At 41.0% G+C, this 20,850-nt stretch overlaps 1 protein-coding gene across 2 annotated transcripts in view; it reads left to right on the forward strand.

The window, feature by feature from the left end:
- The first annotated feature begins 1,331 nt into the window (after nucleotides 1-1,331).
- The window catches only part of LOC126485149 (RNA-binding protein 25), a 188,022-nt gene continuing 168,503 nt past the window's right edge, over nucleotides 1,332-20,850 (forward strand). The window contains exon 1 of one of the 2 annotated variants that reach the window (XM_050108815.1): nucleotides 1,332-1,461. The gene's annotated coding sequence lies outside the window, so the exon portion shown is untranslated. The remainder of the gene's footprint in view (nucleotides 1,462-20,850) is intronic. The other variant, XM_050108814.1, reaches the window with a different exon arrangement.

The raw sequence follows: 20,850 nt of genomic DNA on the forward strand, positions 1-20,850 counted from the left end.
CTATCACAAATATAGTTCAACCATAACAATTAAATTATTCTATAGCGTAGGCAGTCACATCAAACAACAAAAAAGTTAAATGTTTCTTTACCAATAAACTTAATTCGTTATTGATGATTACTTTTACTAAGTCAATGAACTGTTATTCTAACAATGAATTTGTAAATAATGCTTGTAAACTGGATTTAAAATCTTTTGTCAGTTAGTTGTGTATGCAAATAGGAATTAAAAACATAGAAAATTTGCTATTTCGAATTTTAAATATAGACTGTCAGTGTTCTGTGTCTCTCAAAATATTCTAGTCCAGTAAACAGTGCCCAATAAAATATGTAATGAACCAAAATTGAGCAATAAAAATCGATGTTTTGTAAGCTTTGGAAGAAAGATTTCGAAATTTATAGATTTTAATATTTTAATTCTACTATGTTACAATCTGGGGTTATGTTGACGAGATCTGGTGATTTTAGTTGTTGCTTACCATCTTATAACTCATGAGATATTAGTGGTAGTAGTATCTTTACTCATCGGTAGATTACTTTTTACAAAGTTATAGGACATGTCCAAGTGTTTAAAAGTTTAGATCAATTTAAAATAATCTAATTCGTATACAAATATATATTTACAGACTTCTAGTTGGAGATAATCATTAGATTTACTCCTGGTATACAATAGTTTTTTTTTTTTTTTTTTTTTTTTTTTACAAATAACTTATTAAATAATGTAATGCCACAGCGTTCACTCTTATCTAACTATCAGTCACTGCACACACTATTTACACTTTGTTTCATAACACTTCACTCACCACACACGCACACACACACACACACTCACACACACATACATACACACACACACACACACACACACACACACATTGTGACAGACATCTTGAATGATATTTAATGGAAATGACTTTTCTTATCAAAATAACAAGGAAAAAAACCTCAGACAACGCAGCCAAATGCTTGCCAGTCGACAGATATATGAACATTGACGAAGTAATAACACTTCATTGACAAGAATTTATGAAACTTCCACAAAAATTGAAAGCGTTTCAGGAACTGTTAATCGAGTCATAAATCTGTGGTATCCTTTGTTTTCAGATTGCTAATCTAACAGAGTATGAAGGAGAGCTTACATGACGTTTGGAAAGTAGGAGAGAGATGCTGGCAGAACTGAAGTCTTGAGCACGACTCTTAATCTAGGATGGTTCAGACGACAACAGCAATGAAAGCAAATGGTTGTGAAGTGGCGTCGCCAAAGTTGCATTTGGAAACCCAGCGTAACTGATCCGCTTGAAGATGGTGTACAAAGATAATTATGGTAGTAGTTGCGGGTTTACGTTGGAATCTCTGCTTGGAAGTCGGCAGCCATTGTACTGGAATTTGTACGAAGTGCTGTGTGTTTTTGTGGTAGTGATTCATGTTTATTATGCAAACGGACTTATAATATCAGTTTCAGGTAAATTAACTGTATATGTAATGAATTATAGGAATGCGTAACGTATGGGTCGTAAGTTTACTCACGTGTGGTTAAGGAGGCAGCCAGATCGTAGTTTAATTTTAGTTACCAGTTCGTTTTTGATTTGTAGCATCAACGTTTTACTTCAAATAAGTAAGGAATTCTTCGTCCTTTCAGAATAAAAAAATGCAGCACGACGGGTATATGAAATAAACAATGAATTGAAGCCACTTTGCCGTGATAACATTGTGTGATTGACAATATAGTAGGGGAAACTTGCCCGCGCTAAGAATACTTGCCTCTTAGTTACACCGTTAAAAGTTCGAAGGAGCGTCAGGTAACCTTCCGTTGGGCAGGGAGTTGATCGCGCTCTGATACAAATAATGTTGGTGTACTCAAAGCGGACTTGGAAGTTTGTGTTACACAATTTTACAACGTATTTGATGCACAGAACTTAGGCGTCTTTGTTAAATGATCTACAAAATTTTATTGTATGGTCTATTGTGGCAATTTATTGTATTGCAAAAGGGGCATTTTCATGAAGAAATATACTCGTAATCGTTTTTGACCACTAAGGTATTTCTGTACTGACAAAAGAAACAAACACCGGTTTGTATTGTAGAAAGATAGCAGTCTTTGACACATTGAAATTATGAACTTGAAAACTGCAGGATGATGTATTACAACTGCATGTCGAGTACCAGACTCATCATTTAAACTATTATTTTGAAAGTGTTGTCATGTGGATGTCAATGAAAAATAATGAAATGTGTTGCTGGACAAAACTTTGGTAGTTCCTCATAGACCTTTTCTATTTACATTGCATTTCGACACTCATTTGCGTTAGACAATATAATATCCTGTTTATGTACTTCGTACTTCAATTCTGTACCAGTAAAATGCTTGCCATTGTACAATTCTGTAAAAGGTGCTGGTATGCATTAATGAAAATTGATTTGTGGATTGAAGAATTAATTGTGCAAGAATACTACTCAATTACATTATGCTAGGAGTCTTTAAATTGAATTTTGCCTATTGATGTAAAAATAATTCAAGTTTTTTTTTATATAGAAGAATACTTGTAATTTTTGGTTTAATTCCCCAGTAAGAGCTCAGTTTCAACCAGTAATGCAATAATGTATTTTTCACAAAATTTAATTGATTGAGATGATTGGAAATAGGCTTCTTGATATCACACGTGTTGTTTGTTTATAAACAGCACAGCCCAACCACACAGGTTCATTGTCCTATGTCTATAGATATGTGTTTTAAGGATAGAGAGATGTGCAGATGAATTTTATGTGAAATTTTGTCCATCCATAAATTCTCCCACTTGTCCAAGCAAATAAAAGTTGCATGAAGGGAATTTTCACAGAAAGTTAGACATCTGCTTTCTGCAAATAAAAGCTGCTGATAGTGGTCAGAAACATCGTAGATCATATTCAGATATTCTGTGCCAATAACATTTTTCTACCCCATATGTTGAAATGTTATTAATGATCTTTTGTGAAATATGTAGCCTATATTTGTTCTGGTGAGAAAATAATACAAATTACTTCTTTTGTGTGACTGGCCCATTAATTTTCAGCTTTTGTCGCTTACAGGTGTTTATTGTGTGTACACCATTTTCCAACTATTAATTTAAGTAGGTGTGTCTCACAAAGGTGGAACTGTGGTAGTGGTGACAGACTGATCTATAGCATATCCCAATGTCTAAAACAGGCTGGAAAGTGACAGTTTAGCTGTGTGTTGTGAAACCAGTGAATGTGTATTTGAACCTAGGTTGTTGTGACAAACTTATATGTAATGAAGCTGGACGTGTATTTTAGCTTTGAAGTTGATAGTTTCATTTCTGATTATTTTCTGTTGTGTTGGGAGTCCTGCAGTGTAGAGGCCTATGTATTGTCACATTGTATCCCTTGTTGTGTCTAGACAAGACAGCCTAGACACAATGAGAGGAAGCCGAAAGGCACGCGCTAAGCCAAAGCAGGGTGCGTGAGGTCTGAAACAGGATACGTTATGAATGCTATAAAGAAAAGTACGTAGCTTCTGGAATACTTAACTTTAATCCATCCTTTTGGTACATCTGGAGATTGTGGCGATACAAGTTAGACTCTTTAGATACATGCAATGTTACTAATGGCGCCTTGCTAGGTCGTAGCCATTGACTTAGCTGAAGGCTATTCTAACTATTGGCTCGGCTAATGAGCAATGCTTCGTTCATGTAGTCGCTAGCAAAGTCGTCCGTACAACTGGGGCGAGTGCTATTCCGTATCTCGAGACCTGCCTTGTGGTGGCGCTCGGTCTGCGATCACACAGTGGCGACACGCGGGTCCGACATGTACTAATGGACCGTGGCCAATTTAAAGCTACCACCTAGCAAGAGTGGTGTCTGGCGGTGACACCACATCCCTAATCAACTCCAAAAACAAAACCAGGGCCATCACTGAAATGCAACACTTACACTGAAAGCACATTTATTATGGACATTAACATGCAGATGGAACTGCGTCCTTGACATGCAGTGTTGCAGAATATGCAAACATTATAAACATAAGAAATTTCTAGAACTTTCCAGAAATGACAGCTACTTAATAACAAGTATTTTGCTGGTGATCAGGTTGGAGCCGGTGACGCACTGATTGCCACAGCACAGCTCATGGAATTGCTCCCTCTCCTGAGAAACAGCAATGCACTGTATTAGAAGTTCTCATTGGAGCTGAGTACAGTATCCTAGATTTAGGTACTATTAGTGGTTTTCATATGGCAGGTCTGGAGGATCGTTACGTTCGGTTCATGTTGTCATATTCGAGCATCGAAGCTTTGAGATCATAAAGCGCTGCTTCAGTTTCCTTGAATGAGGAGACCATGGTGTTGACCTATGCCTCAGGACTGTAGGAGGGCCTCGTATGAAGGACATGGACAATGTCTCTTGACTTTTGTCTTATTGATGAAAGATCATAATCCTTATTTGGTGTCCGACACGTGATGGAAAATACCATACAGTGTAAAGTAGCACATTAGTAACTTTGCCAATACTCGCACTTTCCACACAGAAGTATAAATCTATACCAAGCGTCCCAGGCTGTAGCTCACTTGCAGGTGCTTGGCTGTGTAGCATTCATAGTCTTTCTCCTCAGTGTCGAGGGCCTGTGTGTGAGCCAACTGTCTTACTTCTGTGGTCCTGGTGATAAGGTAAATATTCATCCTGAGTATCATCCAGTTAAAATGGCAACTTTCAGTGTATCCATTGTTATTTTGGACTGTGTGGCCACAGAGCAGAAAGAACAATGTGAGCTTGTAGTGTCTCTCTTCAATACGTTATGTCTGACTGTCAGAATGGACAGCATTGTATCCCAGTCGCTGTTCACTGTAAATGTGCATCAAGAGCATTTCTGCCAACATCTTACTAAAGCTTTTGTTTGGCCATTTCAATGTGGGTGGTAGTTGTCATCCTGTGGGTGTTGTCACAGTGTGAAATTACCTCTGATATTAGTCTCAACTGAAAAATCTTTCCGTGATTAGAGATCATCACAAGGGGTGTTCTGTGCTTCAAAATATTGTCTTCAACAAGGAACCTTGCAATTTCTGAAGCTTTAGCAGTTGACACAGCTTTGCTGATGTAGGAGGTGAGGTAGTCAGTGCAATCTATTATCCATTTATTTCCATTTGTTGGCTTTGAGAACCTCTCCAATTTGGGTGAATTGTGCAGCTGCAGGTGGAATCTGTATCAAATGCCCCAGAGATAATTGCAGCTCATGCTTCTGTCACTGGCATTCCTTACAACAGCTCAAGTAGTGTCTTAACAGATTGGTGGAGATCTGATCAGTGATACCTACATCTGATTTGTTCTAGTTTTCACAAATCCCAGGTGACTAGATGTCGGAGCATTGTGGATATACTTTGAGATAGGTTGTAGATGAGCAGGGATGATGAGCAAAAAATTTTAGATGCAGGGAAATGTTCCATAAGAGTCTTCGGGTTTGATGACTGACATAGGAAAGGTGCGACCCAAGCTCTAAACAATACGGTGATGATAATGTGGCATTATTGGTGATTTTTTTTTTCTTTTCGAATAGGCTAAACTTCAAGTCTTTGTTTTAGTATCACATTCGTTGGCTTTACGAACTCACAACAAAACTGTTATTTTCCAACCTAACCTAGACATCAGGAAAAGCTACAGATCAGGCTGTCTCTACAGCTAGGTTTTTTTTACTGTCATACTAGTTGCGTAACTGGCATAGCTAGGGTATGTATTTATTCAAACAATGGAAAATCCAGGATGGAATGTAAAACAATATGAAAAGGAAAGTTGCTACTCACCATACAGCTGAAATGCTGAGTTGCAGATAGACACAACAAAACGACTGTCAAAAATAAAGCTTTTGGCCAGTAAGGCCATCATCAAATATAGATAACTGAAACACACACACACACACACACACACACACACACACACAAGACTGCCGTCTTAGGCAACAGAAACCACATCGATTGCCTGAGACTGCATTCGTGTGTGTGGGTTGCTTCTCAATTTTCCTCTTCCCACTTACTCTGTCCATCGTCTCCTGCTTTCTCTGTGTCTATATTTTCTTTTGCTTTCTTTGTCCATGTTACCACTCTCACCCCTGTATGTGGTAGTTGGTTCTTACCCCCCTCTGGCCCCACACTAGCTTCTCCCTCTCTAACCCCACTCTTTCTCCCTCGGTGTTTCCCTTTACGATGACCTGGCTATTCCGGTGGGTTTGCTATTCCTGTGTGGTCTTATCTTGCATTTCCTTCTTTTTGGCTTTTCGTGATCCCCCTTAGTGTTTGAGCTCCCTTTCTAAATTGTTTCCGTAGTGTGACCCATTTGGGGAAGCACTCCCTCTCTGATGTCTCTGGCTTGGCTGCCTCTCCCTCCTCCTTTCCCTTTCCACCCTCTCCGTAGCCTTCCTCCCACCCCTTCCCCTCTCCCAGCTAGGTCACCAGCACGATTGCCAGTCCATATGGTAGGGCTGTTATGTACTCATCTGGCTGAGCCCCCTGACATCACAGGGATCACACTTCTGGTACATAAGCTGTCACTGCCTCACGCATGCCTGGGAATAGTTGCTTATCTTTTTGGAGCATTGGAACTTCCGGCTACGACTGTTGTGCCTAGTTGCCCCTGCTGCAGCTCATTGACATCCAAGGGGTGAGCTCTTGATCGGAATGGGTGGTACCAGGTGAAGGCTCTGCACATGAAGCCTGTGTTAAGCTCCACAGTTGTGGCTACTTGTCTGCAGCCATCTCTTCAGATAGGAATAGTTCTCAGTCTGCTCCTACTTTTACTTCCTTGACCTTCCCCCTCTTGGTCACTCCCTGGGAGGAGGGCCAGGCCCACTTGACGGAAACCCTTTTCCCGGTATTTGTTTTGTTCCAGGACAGATGGTGAAACTTTTACCACTTCCAAACTGCTCTTTTTTTTCCCCCACATTGAAAATAAGTTCGGTGGTGAAGTTGACTCCCATTGAAAGTTGCGATCTAGTTCCCTAAGTATTAAAATATCTTTTGCCAATCAGTCGGCTTCCCTTTGTACTGTCGAGTACTTATGAGACATCCTGATGAGTAGTACCCCTCACCAGTCTGTTGTTATGACACAGGGCAGTATTTTCCATAGGAACCACCTTCTTCAATCTGATGATGAACTCTGGGCTAATCTGTTTGGTGCAGTGTTCATTTCTTCTGGTGAGCCCAGAGATATCCTAAGGACAATTGTGTTGATATTGGTGCTTTCATCCTGGCATTTGATGGGTATACAATTCCAGAAAAAGTAAAGTAATGATTTAACATTGCAACATGAAGCCCTATACCCACCTCCCATCCGCTCTTTCCATTGTCTCTGTTTAGGCCATGTGTCTTGCTATGTTAGGCGCCACCTATTTGCGGCGACTGTGGCTGCCCTCCCCATGTGGGGAGTCCTCGCACTCTGCTGCCTATGTGTGTGATCTGTTTCGGCCCACATTTTCCTCACTAGCCAGAGTGCCCAATCTATAAAAGGAAAGAAAGCTTCAGGGTATGAATCCAAAACTCTCAACTGTCTGTCTTCCTTTTAGGCCTGACAGAAGTTCAACTGTCTCCACAAGGTACCTTGTAACATCTGCCGTTACATCTGTTGCATCCTTTCCTCCTCCTCACCTACATCCTGTCCCCTTTCCCTTTTCTCCTCTTTAGCCGTTCTTGTTCCCTTCTCTCATGGAACCGTGGCCGGAGAAGAAACCCTCTTCTTTAACACCCATTGGGAATGTGGTTCCCTCTAGGATCATTTTCTGAGTGTCTTATCTTTTGTTTAGCATCATTCATCTGAACACATTCACTAATGTGGATTAGGATGTCTTTTCCTTGGCTGCCATCCCATCAGTTCCACGACACGATGCCACCAATGAGTCCATTTGACCCACACCATCCTTTCAGCAGCTGTTTCAGCGATTCCTTCTTCCTCGGGATATCCTCGATGGTGGGCCCCCGAAAATTGCTGCGGCTATTAACGACCACTGTTGTGCCCTTCAATGCTACAAATTGCATCCATCTCTCAACCATCTCCTGGCCTTTAAACAGCTTTTTACCTGGGCTTGTTTTCTAAGTTAATACCAAAAACAGATTTTTTTGTAACAGTATGTCGCTGCCATAGGATTGCATACTCTCTCTTCACAGGTGTGGGCAAAGATCAGGTGCATATTTGGCTGCCATCCTCATACGGGTTGCCAGGAATTTCCCTGAATGGTGTTATTCTCATCAACCCGGACTCTGTTGCTGAGTATTTTGCTCAGCATGTCACCCAGGCCTCAGCATGGGTCCACTATCTGCCTGCATTCCGTCGTTTCAAACACGAGTCGGAATGAGTCCCTTTATCTTTCGTTTTCCGTTGCCTGGAACCTATTAACACCACGTTTAGTGAGTAGGAATTCGCCAGCATCCATGCTCTCTGCTCCGAGATGGCTCGTGTACCAGACTTGATGCTCATTCAAATGCTTCACTACTTATTGTTAGCTAGCCAACATCATGCACTTTCCCTTTTCAGCCATCTATGGCATGAGGGGAATTCACTTCCCAATGGTGAGAAGATGTTATCATTCCAGTTTTGAAATCTGGTAAACTGTCTCTTCAGATGGACAGCTATTGTCTGATCAGTTAAACCAATGCCCTCTGCAAATTACTTGACTATATGGTGAGTTGAAAACTCTATTTGATTCTTGAATCCTGGGACGTTCTGTCTTCAGTCCAATATGGTTTTTGCCAGTGCCACTCTGCAGCTGATAATTTAGTTCACCTGGAGTCTGTTATCTGAATGGTTGTGCCTGGTGTCAAAATTGTGTTGCAGTCTCCTTTGATTTGCATACAGCTTATACCACCACATGGCGCCACCTTACATGAGTGGGGCCTCTGATTCCCACTCCTGATTTTTATCCAGAACTTCCTTTCATGTTGCACTTTTCAGGTACAGGTTAGCACCTTCTGTAGCATCTTCCATACACAAGAGAATAGGGTACCTCTCTTTTTAGTGGCTATTGATGGCCTGTTGGCAGCTGTGAGTCCTCCAGTGCCGCCCCCCCCCCCCCCCCCCCCCCGTCCCCCCCTTTGCTGGCCGAATTTATTACCGGCAAGCTGCCTCTTGAGATCGATATTCCAGCACCAGAACTTCGATTGGTATTATCCAATCAAATTGTAAGGATTTGTGTAAAGAATGGCATACTCTGACTTCGCTAAACAAACTACAAGCACTAAAGGATACCATGAATTTGTGGAAGTCCAAAAAAACCACTATGCATGCCTCTGACAAGGACTCCATCGCCCATACTTGGCTGACGATCCGCTCCACTGTCATTGTGGTGGCCATTTGATTGTGGTCCACATTTTGCTGGACTGTCTTAACGTAGTCACCCTGCAGCAGACACTGTAATCTTCCTGACTCGCTACCCCTGGTGGTAGCAGGTGATGCCTTGGGCTGACCTGGTTTTATGATTGATTCATTGATTCATGAATGAGGTTTTCATCACTCTCTCTAAGGCTGTGCCCTACATGAGCGACAGAAACGGCCGACAGTGAACAACGTATGGATATGTGACGCTCCAGCGACAAGCAGCAGCATTGGGCGAAAAACTTGGATGTCCTGCGTCCGAGCGACCATCTCCTGCTACAACATGGCTGCTTCGACCCAACCAGCTGTTTCTATAAAATGACACCCCTAAACTGTAGAATACTGTAGCGGAAGAGTAAGGCTACAAAATTAGGTTTACTTAAGAAAATAAATGAAATTTACAAAGGGAGGAATTTCATAATTTATACCATCAATTACGAAGATCGCAGGACAAATTCCTCGAATACATGTGAACGAGCAGAGGAGCATTCGACTATCTCATCGATAAATTAAAGACAAGTGGTTTTTTACATGATCAAGAGCTATTAACAGCCGATAAATGCGGAGGAATGACTGATGAGCCTAAATATGTGTACAGATTGAGAACAGCGAATAACAGCTAGCTGTGGTGTAGCGATAGTGTTACAGTTTGTGATTATGGATTTGAAAAGGTACTGGGTTCGATCCCAGGTACTTCTTACGTTTTAACTGACTCGGTTACAATTCTGTGTACTAAATTTTTTGTCTACTTTTTACACTGCATCACTAAGCATATATTTAAGGTCGTGGCAAAGTACTTGATCTTTAAGTGTACACACCTGTCTCAGTATATCACGCACATTAAATTCCTAATAAATTACAATGAACCATGAAATTTTACAGATAGTTGATGTTGTGAACGTAATTCATCAGCAGTCAGTGTTAAGGCCAAGTGTTTCAATTAATCTAAATAGTCTGTAAAAGTAAAGCACACAAAAGTTTTGAAAAGAAAGTCAAAACGTTTTGTGAAATGAGTTGTCTAGAAGTATGAAATAAAAAATATTAGGGAATTGTTTGGTGCACCTCATTTTCTGTTCATCATTTCAAGCATCATTGTAAGGCATGTAGAATGTTTCTCTGGTCTACTATTTCTTTTACACAAATAATTTCATCAAAAATTTGAACGATGTATTTCATTTTTTTTATTTTCAAGCTTTATTCAGAAAGTGTGATTTTACTGACTCCTCGTTTGCCTTCTTAATGTCTTCTGTTCTTGAAAATCCTAACTGGTACTTGATTCGAAGGAAGCCTTTGGCATTTAAATACCACACCAATGTACGTTTTTATGTGTAAAAGACTACACCTTGAACAGATGATATTTTCGACACTTCATTTACATAGATTGGCAGCAGCTTTTCATGAAATATTTCAGTTTTTCCTCGACTTGTTAATTAAGTTTTTCTTACTTACACTGATAACTTTGAAGCAGTTAAAAATTTTCATTCAAAACTAGACCTCATGCCGGTCACGTTGATACCCGTTTGCCAGTTTCTCTCTCTTTATTTGGCTATGAAAATTCAGACAAAACCACACGGTGTAATTTATAGGTAGTCTTGTTTTCACTCTGCTCGCTCGTTTACAAAAATGTATTGAGTGTTAATCATATGATAAAATAGACCTTTGTGTGTGCTGTCATTTCCAAAAATCTTTGTTTTGATACCTTGAAGCGATTATGAGAAACGACGATTTTTGTGACCACTTTGTTACCTTAGTGCAGGAAAGGTTCGGACGTAATGCAAGTGACCCGTCCGCATGTATAGTCAACATTTCAAATGCGGTGCTGCATTGTATTCCATTTTTCAAACAAACGTTGATGCAAATTCATTGATCCACCTTTTTCAAAAGCAAATTCGTCAAGAAGACTAACAATAAACTACATACTCGAAACAGTGAAAGATGCGAACATACATCGGAAAGTGTACCAGCAAGATAAAAAAAGAAAGAATCGAAAATCGGATGCATAGTCCCTGTGAAGTTAAAAATTTCCTGTTACTTTTTGACTCCATCTCGTACATATATGATCTGACAGGCAGGGTGAGCAGCAGTCTGTGGCTTTTCGCTGATGATGCTGTGATGTGCAGGAAGGTGTCTTCATTGAGTGACTGTAGGAGGATACATGATGACTTAGACAGAATTTCTAATTGGTATTATAAATGGCAGCAAACTCCAAAAGTAGAAAAATGTAAGTTAATATGCTTGAGTAGGAAAAACAATCCTGTAATAATATCTTGGGTTGTTGGGTGCTCTGCCGGATATCAGCGTCGTACTTGCACGATATTTCGTAGTGTAACTCGTTACCTTCATCAGGTGCAACCTGAGACTACTCCTCGAGTGGACCTGGTCCATTACTTATGCCTGTGGCCTTCCCCCTTCACCAAGCACTCCCTCTGTCGTCCGCACCCGCTCGCTGTGGTCTTCTGGAGCATTGCTGTTCCCTTTTCCGTCCGCTGCAGTCCAGGGTGTTCTCTTTGCGGTCCGCGCCCGCCAGACAGGCTCCTGAGTGTTCCATCTTCGGTCTGGTGTGTTTGGAATCCCGTCTGTGTTACCAGGCGTTCCCCCTGTGGTCCTCTCCTGCTCACTGTAATCTGCTGGAGCGTTGCCGTCCCATTTTCGGTCCGTTGCGGTTCTAGATGTTCCGTTTGTGGTCCGCGCCCATCAGTCCTGACCCTGGGCTTTCCATCTTCAGTCTGGTGCACCCATAACTCTGTGTGGGGATCGTTCTCCATGTCCATGTTCTTCTATTTGTGGAGTGCTGCAGCTGTCCCCGTTGCTTCTTCAGCAATTCCATAGCAGGATCCCAGGCTCTACTTAGTTGGTACCTCGTGTCACGGTTCATGAGATTATCGGTCATTTTTATCTCTATTGACTCCCTTACAACACTATCCCAAAATCTGGGCATCTGTGCTAGAAACTTGGTTTCTTCATAATTCATGGCATGACTTAATTCTAGGCAGTGTTCAGCAATGGCTGATTTTGTTGCCTGTCTTAATCAGGTGTGCCTCTGATGTTCCTTGCACCTGATGGCTACTGTTCTCGTTGTTTGGCCAATGTAGGACATGCCACATTGGCAAGGTATATTATAAATCCATGGTTTCCGTAAACCCAGGTCGTCCTTGACTTTCCCCACCAGTCCCTCGATCTTGCTGGATGGACAGAAAACACACTTGATATTGTATTTACGGAGGATTCTACTAATTATGGCAGAAATAGAGCCAGTATAGGGCAAATACGCCACCTTCTTTGCTTCATCTTGCTCTGCTTCTGGAACTTGTGGTGTAGTGGCTGGTTGGAGTGCCATCTCAATTTGTTTCAGTGTATATCCATTTTTGCAGAACACTGTTTTGAGATGCTATATTTCTGTCGGTAGACTTTCTTGGTCTGACAAGTCACGTGCTCTGTGGACGAATGTCTTAAGAACACTGTTCTTCTGTGCAGGGTGGTGACAGCTGCTGGCCTGCAGATATAAATCAGTGTGTGTGGGTTTTCGATACACACTGTGGCCAATTGATCCATCTGCTTTCCTTTTTACTAGTACATCCAGAAACGGCAGCTGGCCATTCTTTTCCTGTTCTATGGTGAACCAGATATTCGGGTGGCACAAGTTAAAATGTTCCAGAAACTCATCGAGCCTGTCTTTCCGATGAGGCGAGATTACGAAGGTGTCATCCACATACCTGAAGAAGCGTGTGGGTTTATATCTGGCTGTCTCTAATGCCCTCTCCACAAATCTCTCCATGAACACGTTGGCAACCACAGGAGACAGTGGGCTACCCATAGCTACACCTTCAGTTTGCTCATAATATTGGTTCCCGTATAGGAAATACGTGGATGTCAGTGTATGCCTGAACAGGTTCAGCAGAGCACCATCAAATTTTTCTGCAATCAGTTCTAGCGAGTGTCTCAGTGGGACCCTGGTGAACAGTGATACCACATCAAAACTAATCATGATGTCCAAATCTGTGATGCGTAGTTGTTTGAGGCGTTGCAGGAAGTCTTCTGAGTTTCGGATGTGGTGAACACATTTCCCCACATACGGAGACAGCAGATTTTTCAAATACTTGGCTGTTGCATATGTAAGTGCCCCAATATTAGTGACAATAGGACGTAGAGGCATGCCCTTCTTGTGTATTTTAGGCAGACCATACAGCCTAGGTGGCACTGGTGCTTTTGCCCGAATTTGTCTGATGATCTTCTCAGGCATCCCTGTCTACTTCAGGAGAGCCCTGCTCTTCTTGTACACCTTGTCAGTGGGGCCACACTCCAAAGTTCTATATGCTGTGTCCTCCAGAAGTTGACGTACTTTATCATAATCCACCCGCTGTAAAATGACTGTAGAGTTCCCTTTGTCTGCTGGCAGTACTACAGTACTGTTGTCTTCCCGGAGCTTCTTCACTGCAAGCCTCTCCTCGGATGTGATGTTTGATTTTGGAGGCCTGGCATTGGGGAGTGCCCTGCAAGTCTCTCGGCGGACTTCCTCTGCCACATTGGGTGGAAGTGTGGCTGCAACTTGCTCTACTGCACTGACGAAACCTGAAATGGGACATTTCTGGGGGTCATTGTGAAGTTGAGACCCTTGCTGAGTACCTTCGTGGTTATATCATCAAACTGTGTGCCACTTAGAAATTAAAGTACTGTGAAACGCAACTGGGCACCTGTCAGCTATATGATTTACAGTAGTGTGTGTCGGAATCCACAACCCATTTTTCAGCCAGTGTAGCAACACAGTACGTCGACACCGAGGACAACAAATGAAATAAAAAAGCAGGAGGAACTGCTACTAGTGGTCTGTCAATGATAGATCTAGGCATACTGCACAGGGTGGACGGGTACCAGGATGTTGTACAGATCCCCCAACCAACAAATTTGAGAGACTGTCTTTCAGTGAAACTGAAATTTGAACCATTGGGACTCACTTCACCTGTTTTGGGGAAATTTGTTTTGTCTGGTGCCAGGAGGAGGTAAACACGAAGGGTGGGGATCTATTAATCATAGGCAGTTCAAACGTACAGGGAGTGAAAGTTCCCCTTCACGAAATGGCAGCAAAGGACAGGAAAGTACACCAGGTGCACTCAGTATGTATGCCTGGGGGCCACATTCAGCATGTTAAAGAGGCTATTCCAGCAGCCATTGAGGGAGCAGGGTGCAACCAACTGCAGATTGTGACACTTGTTGAAACAAATGATGCCTGTCGTCTAGGCTCTGAGGTCATTCTTGGATCATTCCAGTGATTATCAGAAAAAGTTGAGAAGACCAGCCGTGTGTATGGAGTTTCAACAAAGTGCATAATTTGCAGCTTGTCTCCAGAACTGATTGTGGCCTGTGGTTCTGTGGGAGTTTGTTAGAGTTTGAATTACTCATGAAAAGCAGTGAAGCTCACGTAACACTAGGTACAGAAAGCTGGTTTAAACTTGAAATTGATAGCAGTGAGGTTTTTTGGGAAAATTTAAGTGTATGTCATAAGGATAAGTAAATGGGAAATGGAGGTGGTGTATTTGTCACAGTAAATGAACTCAGATCCACCAAGATAGAAATTTAAGCAGCATATGATATTGTTTGGACAGGACTCAGTATCGGGGGTGGGCATAAAATAATTGGATCCTTCTATCACCCACCAGACTCATCTCCTGGCATAACAAAAAACTTTAGAGAGAACCTCTGTTCACTTGTATGCAAGTTCCTCAATCATACTGTAATCATCAGTGGAGACTTTATTTGTCCAACAGTCAGATGGGAAAATTACAGTTTTGTTAGTGGTGGATGTGATAAGATATCTTATGAAACTTTACTAAGTATAATCTATCATAGATACCATGAAGAGGAAACTGTGCCCAGTTCATGGAAAAAGGCACAGGTCACTTCCATCTGCAAGAAGGGTAGCAGAAGTGATCCACAAAACTACCATCCAATATCCTTGACATTGATTTGTTGTAGAATCTTAGAACATATTCTGAGCTCAAACATAATGACCTCCTCAATGCCAGCCAGTGAGGATTTTGAAAACATTGATCATGTGAAACCCACTCATACTTTTCTCACATAACGTACTGAAAGTTTGAATCAAGGCAACCAGGTAGGTGTAGTATTTCTTGATTTCTGAAAAGCATTTGACTCAGTATCACATGTATGCTTATTGTCAAAAGTACAATCACACGGGGGTATCAAGTGAAATTTGTGACTGGATTGAGGCCTTTTTGGTAGGTAGGACACAGCATATTATCTTGGATGGAGAGTCATCGTCAAATGTAGAAGTAACTTTGGGTGTATCCCAGAGAAGTTTGTTGGGTGTTTGGGACCCTTGCTGTTCGTGTTGTATGTTAATGACCTTGCAGACAATATTATTAGTGAAATTGTGCTTTTTGCAGATGATACAGTTATCTATAATGAAGTACTATCTGAAAGAAGTTGCATAAACATTGTCAGATGCAGTTATTTGTAAGGAAGTACTATCTGAAAAAAACTGCATAAATATTCAGTCAGATATTGATAAGATTTCAACATGGTGCAGAGAATGACAACTTTACATCTACATGATTATTCTGCTATTCACAATGAAGTGCCTGGCAGAGGGTTCAATGAACTAACTTCAACCTGTCTCTCTGCCGTTCCACTCTCAAATGGCGCACGGGAAAAATGAGCACTTAAATTTTTCTGTGCGAGCCCTGATTTCTCTTATTTTATCGTGATTATCATTTCTCCCTACATAGGTGGATGCAAACGGAATGTTTTCGAAATCGGAGGAGAAAATTGGTGATTGAAATTTCATGAGAAGATCCCATAGCAACGAAAAATGCCTTTGTTTTAATGATTGCCACTCCAATTCACTTATCATGTCTGTGGCACTGTCTCCCCTATTTCATGATAATACAAAATGAGCCGCCCTTCTTTGAACTTTTTCGATGTCATCTGTCAGTCCCACCTGATGCGGATCCCACACTGCACAGCAATACTCCAGAATAGGGTGGATAAACGTGGTGTAAGCACTCTCTTTAGCAGACCTGTTGCACCTTCTAAGTGTTCTGCCAATGAAGTGCAGTCTTTGATTTGCTCTACTCACAACATTATATATGTGATTGTTCCAATTTGGGTTATTTGTAATTGCAGTCCCTAAGTATTTAGTTGAATTTATAACCTTCAGATTTGTGTGACTTATTGCACAATCGAAATTTAGTGGATTTTTTTTAGTACTTATGTGAGTAACTTCATACTTTTCTTTATTCAGGGTCAATTGCCACTTTTGCACCATATAGATATCTTATTTAAATCATTTTGCAATTTGTTTTGGTCATCTGTTGACTTTACAAGATGGTAAATGGCAGCATCATGTGCAAACAATCTAAGACGGCTACTAAGATTGTCTCCTATATTGTTAATATAGATCAGGAACAATAGAGGGCCTGTCACACTTCCCTGGGGAATGCCAGATATTACTTCTGTTTTACTCGATGACTTTCCATCCGTTACTACAAATTGTGACCTTTCCGACAGAGAATCATGAATCCAGTTGCACAACTGGGCGATATTCCATAGGCACACAGTTTGGTTAGAAGATGCTTGTGAGAAACAGTGTCGAAAGCCTTCTGGAAATCTAAAAATATGGAATCAATTTGACATCCCCTGTCGATAGCACTCATTACTTCACGAGTATAAAGAGCTAGTTGTGTTTCTCAAGAAAGATATTTTCTGAATCCATGCTGACTATGTGTCAATAAATCATTTTCTTCGAGGTACCTAATAATGTTCAAATACAGTATATGTTCCAAAAGTCTACTGCAAATTGATGTTAGTGATATGGGCCTGTAATTCAACAGATTACTCCTACTTTCCTTTTTGGGTATTGGTGTGACTTGAGCAATTTTCCAGTCTTTAGGTACGGATCTTCCTGTGAACAAGTGGTTGTAGTTAATTGCTAGATACAAAGCTATTGTATCATCATACTCTGAGAGGAACCTGACTGGTGCACAATCTGGAACAGAAGTATTGCCTTTATTAAGTGATTTAAGCTGCTTTGCGACACCAAGGATATCTACTTCTATGTTTCTCATATGGGCAGTTGTTCTTGATTGGAATTCAGGAATATTTACTTCATTTTCTTTGGTGAAGGAGTTTCGGAAAACTGTGTTTAATAACTCTGCTTTAGTGGCACTGTCATCAGTGACTTCACCGTTGTTATCACGCAGTGCAAGTAGTGATTGCGTCTTGCCACTGGTGTGCTTTATGTATGACCAGAATCTCTTTGGGTTTTCTGCCAGATTTTGAGACAGAGTTTTGTTATGAAAATTATTAAAAGCATCTCACATTGAAGTACGCGCTATATTTCAAACTTCTGTAAACTTTGCCTGCTTGGGGATTTTGCATTCTTTTAAATTTGGCATGCTTTTTACACTGCTTCTGCAACAGCGATCTGACCTGTTTTGTGCACCATGGCGGATCAGTACTATCACTTATTAATTTATGTGGTATATATCTCTCAATTACTGGTGATACTATCTCTCTGAAATCATTCCACAGCTTTTCTACACTACATGACCAGATCGGATGGAGTGAAGATTCTCTCTTAAAACGGTGTCAAGAGCATTTTTATCATTTTTTAAAAATATACTTTGCATTTCTTTTTGATGGTTATAAGTGTTACGGCATTCAGCCTAGAAGCAACTGCCTTGTGGTCGCTAATCCCTGTATTTGTCAGGATACTCACTATTTGCCCAGGATTATTTGTTGCTAAGAGATCAAGTATGTTTTCACAACCATTTACGCTTTGAATGGGTTCATGAACTAATTGTCCAAAATAATTTTCTGAGAAAGCATTCAAATTCAGATGACGTTTTATGCCTGCTGCCGGCTTTAAACATATAATTTTTCCATCATATTGAGGGTAGATTGAAGCCACCACTGACTATAACTGTATGAGTGGGGTACCTATTTGAAATGAGACTCAAGTTTTCTTTGAACGGTTCAGCAAATATATCTTCTGAATTGGGGGGTCGGTAATACGATCCAGTTAATAGACTAGTCCGATTGTCAAGTATAACTTCTACCCATACTATTTCGCAGGAACTATCTATTTCAATTTCACTACAAGGCAAACTACTTCTGACAGCAATAAATACTCCACCACCAACTGTATTTGATCTATCCTTTCTGAACACTGTTAGATCATTTGAAAAAATTTCGGCTGAACTTATTTCTGGCGTGGGCCGGCTTTCTGTACCTATAACTATTTGAGCTTTAGTGCTTTCTAGTAGGGCTTGAAGCTCTGGTTCTTTTTCAACACAGCTAAAACAGTTTACAACTACAATACTGATCGTTTCTAGTACTAACTTACTGTGTTTTACCTGTCCCCTTTTAGACAGATGCACTTTCTGTGGTTCCCTGAGACCCTCCAACCTAAAAAACCTTCCAGTCCCATTCACACAGCCCCTGCAACCCATGTACCCACTTCCTGTGTGTAATGGACTCCTGACGTATTAAGCGGAACCTGGGAACCCACCAACTGATGACGCAAGTCAAAGAATCTGCAGCCTACACAGTCACAGAACTGCCTGAGCCTCTGATTCAGACCATCCACTTATCTCTGCACCAAAGGACCACAGTTGATTCTATTGATGATGCTGCAGATGGTGAGCTCCATCTTAATCTCGCAAGCAAGACCTGTTCGGCAAACGAACCAGGGAGGCCCTACGATCGGCCTCTCGGAAAGCTTTTTTCTGCCTGCCGGACTTTGGAATAATCTACCACTTGACCACAGGTTAGGGGTCAACCTGAGTGCAGGTAGTACCCAGGCTGGCCGCAGCAGTGGAACGATTGGGTGACACGTGGGACATGCTCTATGTCCTTCGCATCCCTGCATCTGACCCCCCACAGTGATGCTCCTTGGCAGCAGCCTCAAGCTGTGTAACGGAAGCCAACACAGCCTGGAGCTGTGAGCGAAGGATTGCCCTCGCTCCTGTTTGGAGCTCATAAAAATATGTAACAAACAAACCGTGTACTTGTTTACTAGCTCCAGGAATTCGAAGTGCTCTCTCACTAATGGTCTAAATGACACTGAGCTACATTAACCAAAACAAACAAAAGCCTGTACGATATGAGGGTCGATATAATGGTCGATAGCAATGGCGGTACTGTACACTACACTGTTATTAAACTAAAAGCTTGGGTCTAGTAAGCACTTGAGCACACAAGAAATTACAAAAATAATCTAGTAACTACACAGGTATCTGTAAATAAGTCACTCTTATTGAAAACTCATAAAAATATATAACAAACAAACGGTGTACTCACCTTATTAGCAGCAGGAACATGAGGTGCTCTGTATCTGGTGGTCTATCCGACACTTGCTCTAAATGTTCAGAAATGTAAAATTTTTCACTTCACAAAACGAAAAAATGTAGTATACTATGACTGTAATATCAATGAGAGTCACTGTTGGAATTGGTCAACGTGTACAAATACCTCGGTGTAACATTTTGTAGGGATATGAAATGGAATGATCATATGAGTTAGTCATGAGTAAAGCAGGTGGTGGACTTCGTTATATTGGTAGAATAGTGGGGAAGTGCAGTCAGTCTACAAAGGAAGTTGTTTACAAATAACTCGTGCAACCAGTTCTAGAATATTGGTGAAGTATGTGGTACCCATACCAGATAGGACTAAGAGGGGATATTGAACATGTACAGAGGAGGGCAGCACGAATGGTCAAAGTTTGTTTAATACATGGGATAGTGTCACAGAGATACTGAAGGAACTGCATTGGAAGACTCTTGAAGATACACACAGACTATCTTGAGAAAGTCTATTAAGAACATTTCAAGAACCAGCTTTAAATGATTATTCTAGGAATGTATTACAGCCTCCTATTTGTTGCTCACTCAGGGATCGTGAGAATAAGATTAGAATAATTACTGTACACAAAGAGTCAGTCAAGCATTCTTTTCACAATGCATACATACATGGTACAATGAGATGTACCATCTGCCATGCATCTCATGGTGGTTTTCAGAGTGTAGATGTAGAAAAGAGTGGCTGTTTAAATCAACCATTTGGCTGTTGGGTACCTACTGCTATACACTGAAGAGAGATGAAGACCTCACTCAACTATGGACAAAGCACAGTCTGACGTTGCATAACTTCTTTCTCTGTTTAGAGGACTCTCAGTGTGTCTTCTTATGGCACACAGATTTCAGTACATCAAATTTTGATTTTCTTCTGTATGTAGGCAATAGGGCAAAAGATATTGTCCTCAGTTTTGGCAGACAATGAAACAAATGTAGTATAACTTTCAATATTTTATGAAATGCCTGACTTACTCCCGAAATTGTTTTGGAGAAGTTTGTAATGTGTTATCAAGGTGGGAGATTGGCTCAACATTCTTTGTTAATCAGCCAGCTACACTTCCCTTTGTTGTTAACTTCAGCTTTTTTCTGTAGATCAGTTAGGATTTCAACACCACATTTTAACACAGACCATTTTACTCT

This window comes from Schistocerca serialis, chromosome 6 (assembly GCF_023864345.2).
Source record: "Schistocerca serialis cubense isolate TAMUIC-IGC-003099 chromosome 6, iqSchSeri2.2, whole genome shotgun sequence".
NCBI lineage: Eukaryota > Metazoa > Arthropoda > Insecta > Orthoptera > Acrididae > Schistocerca > Schistocerca serialis.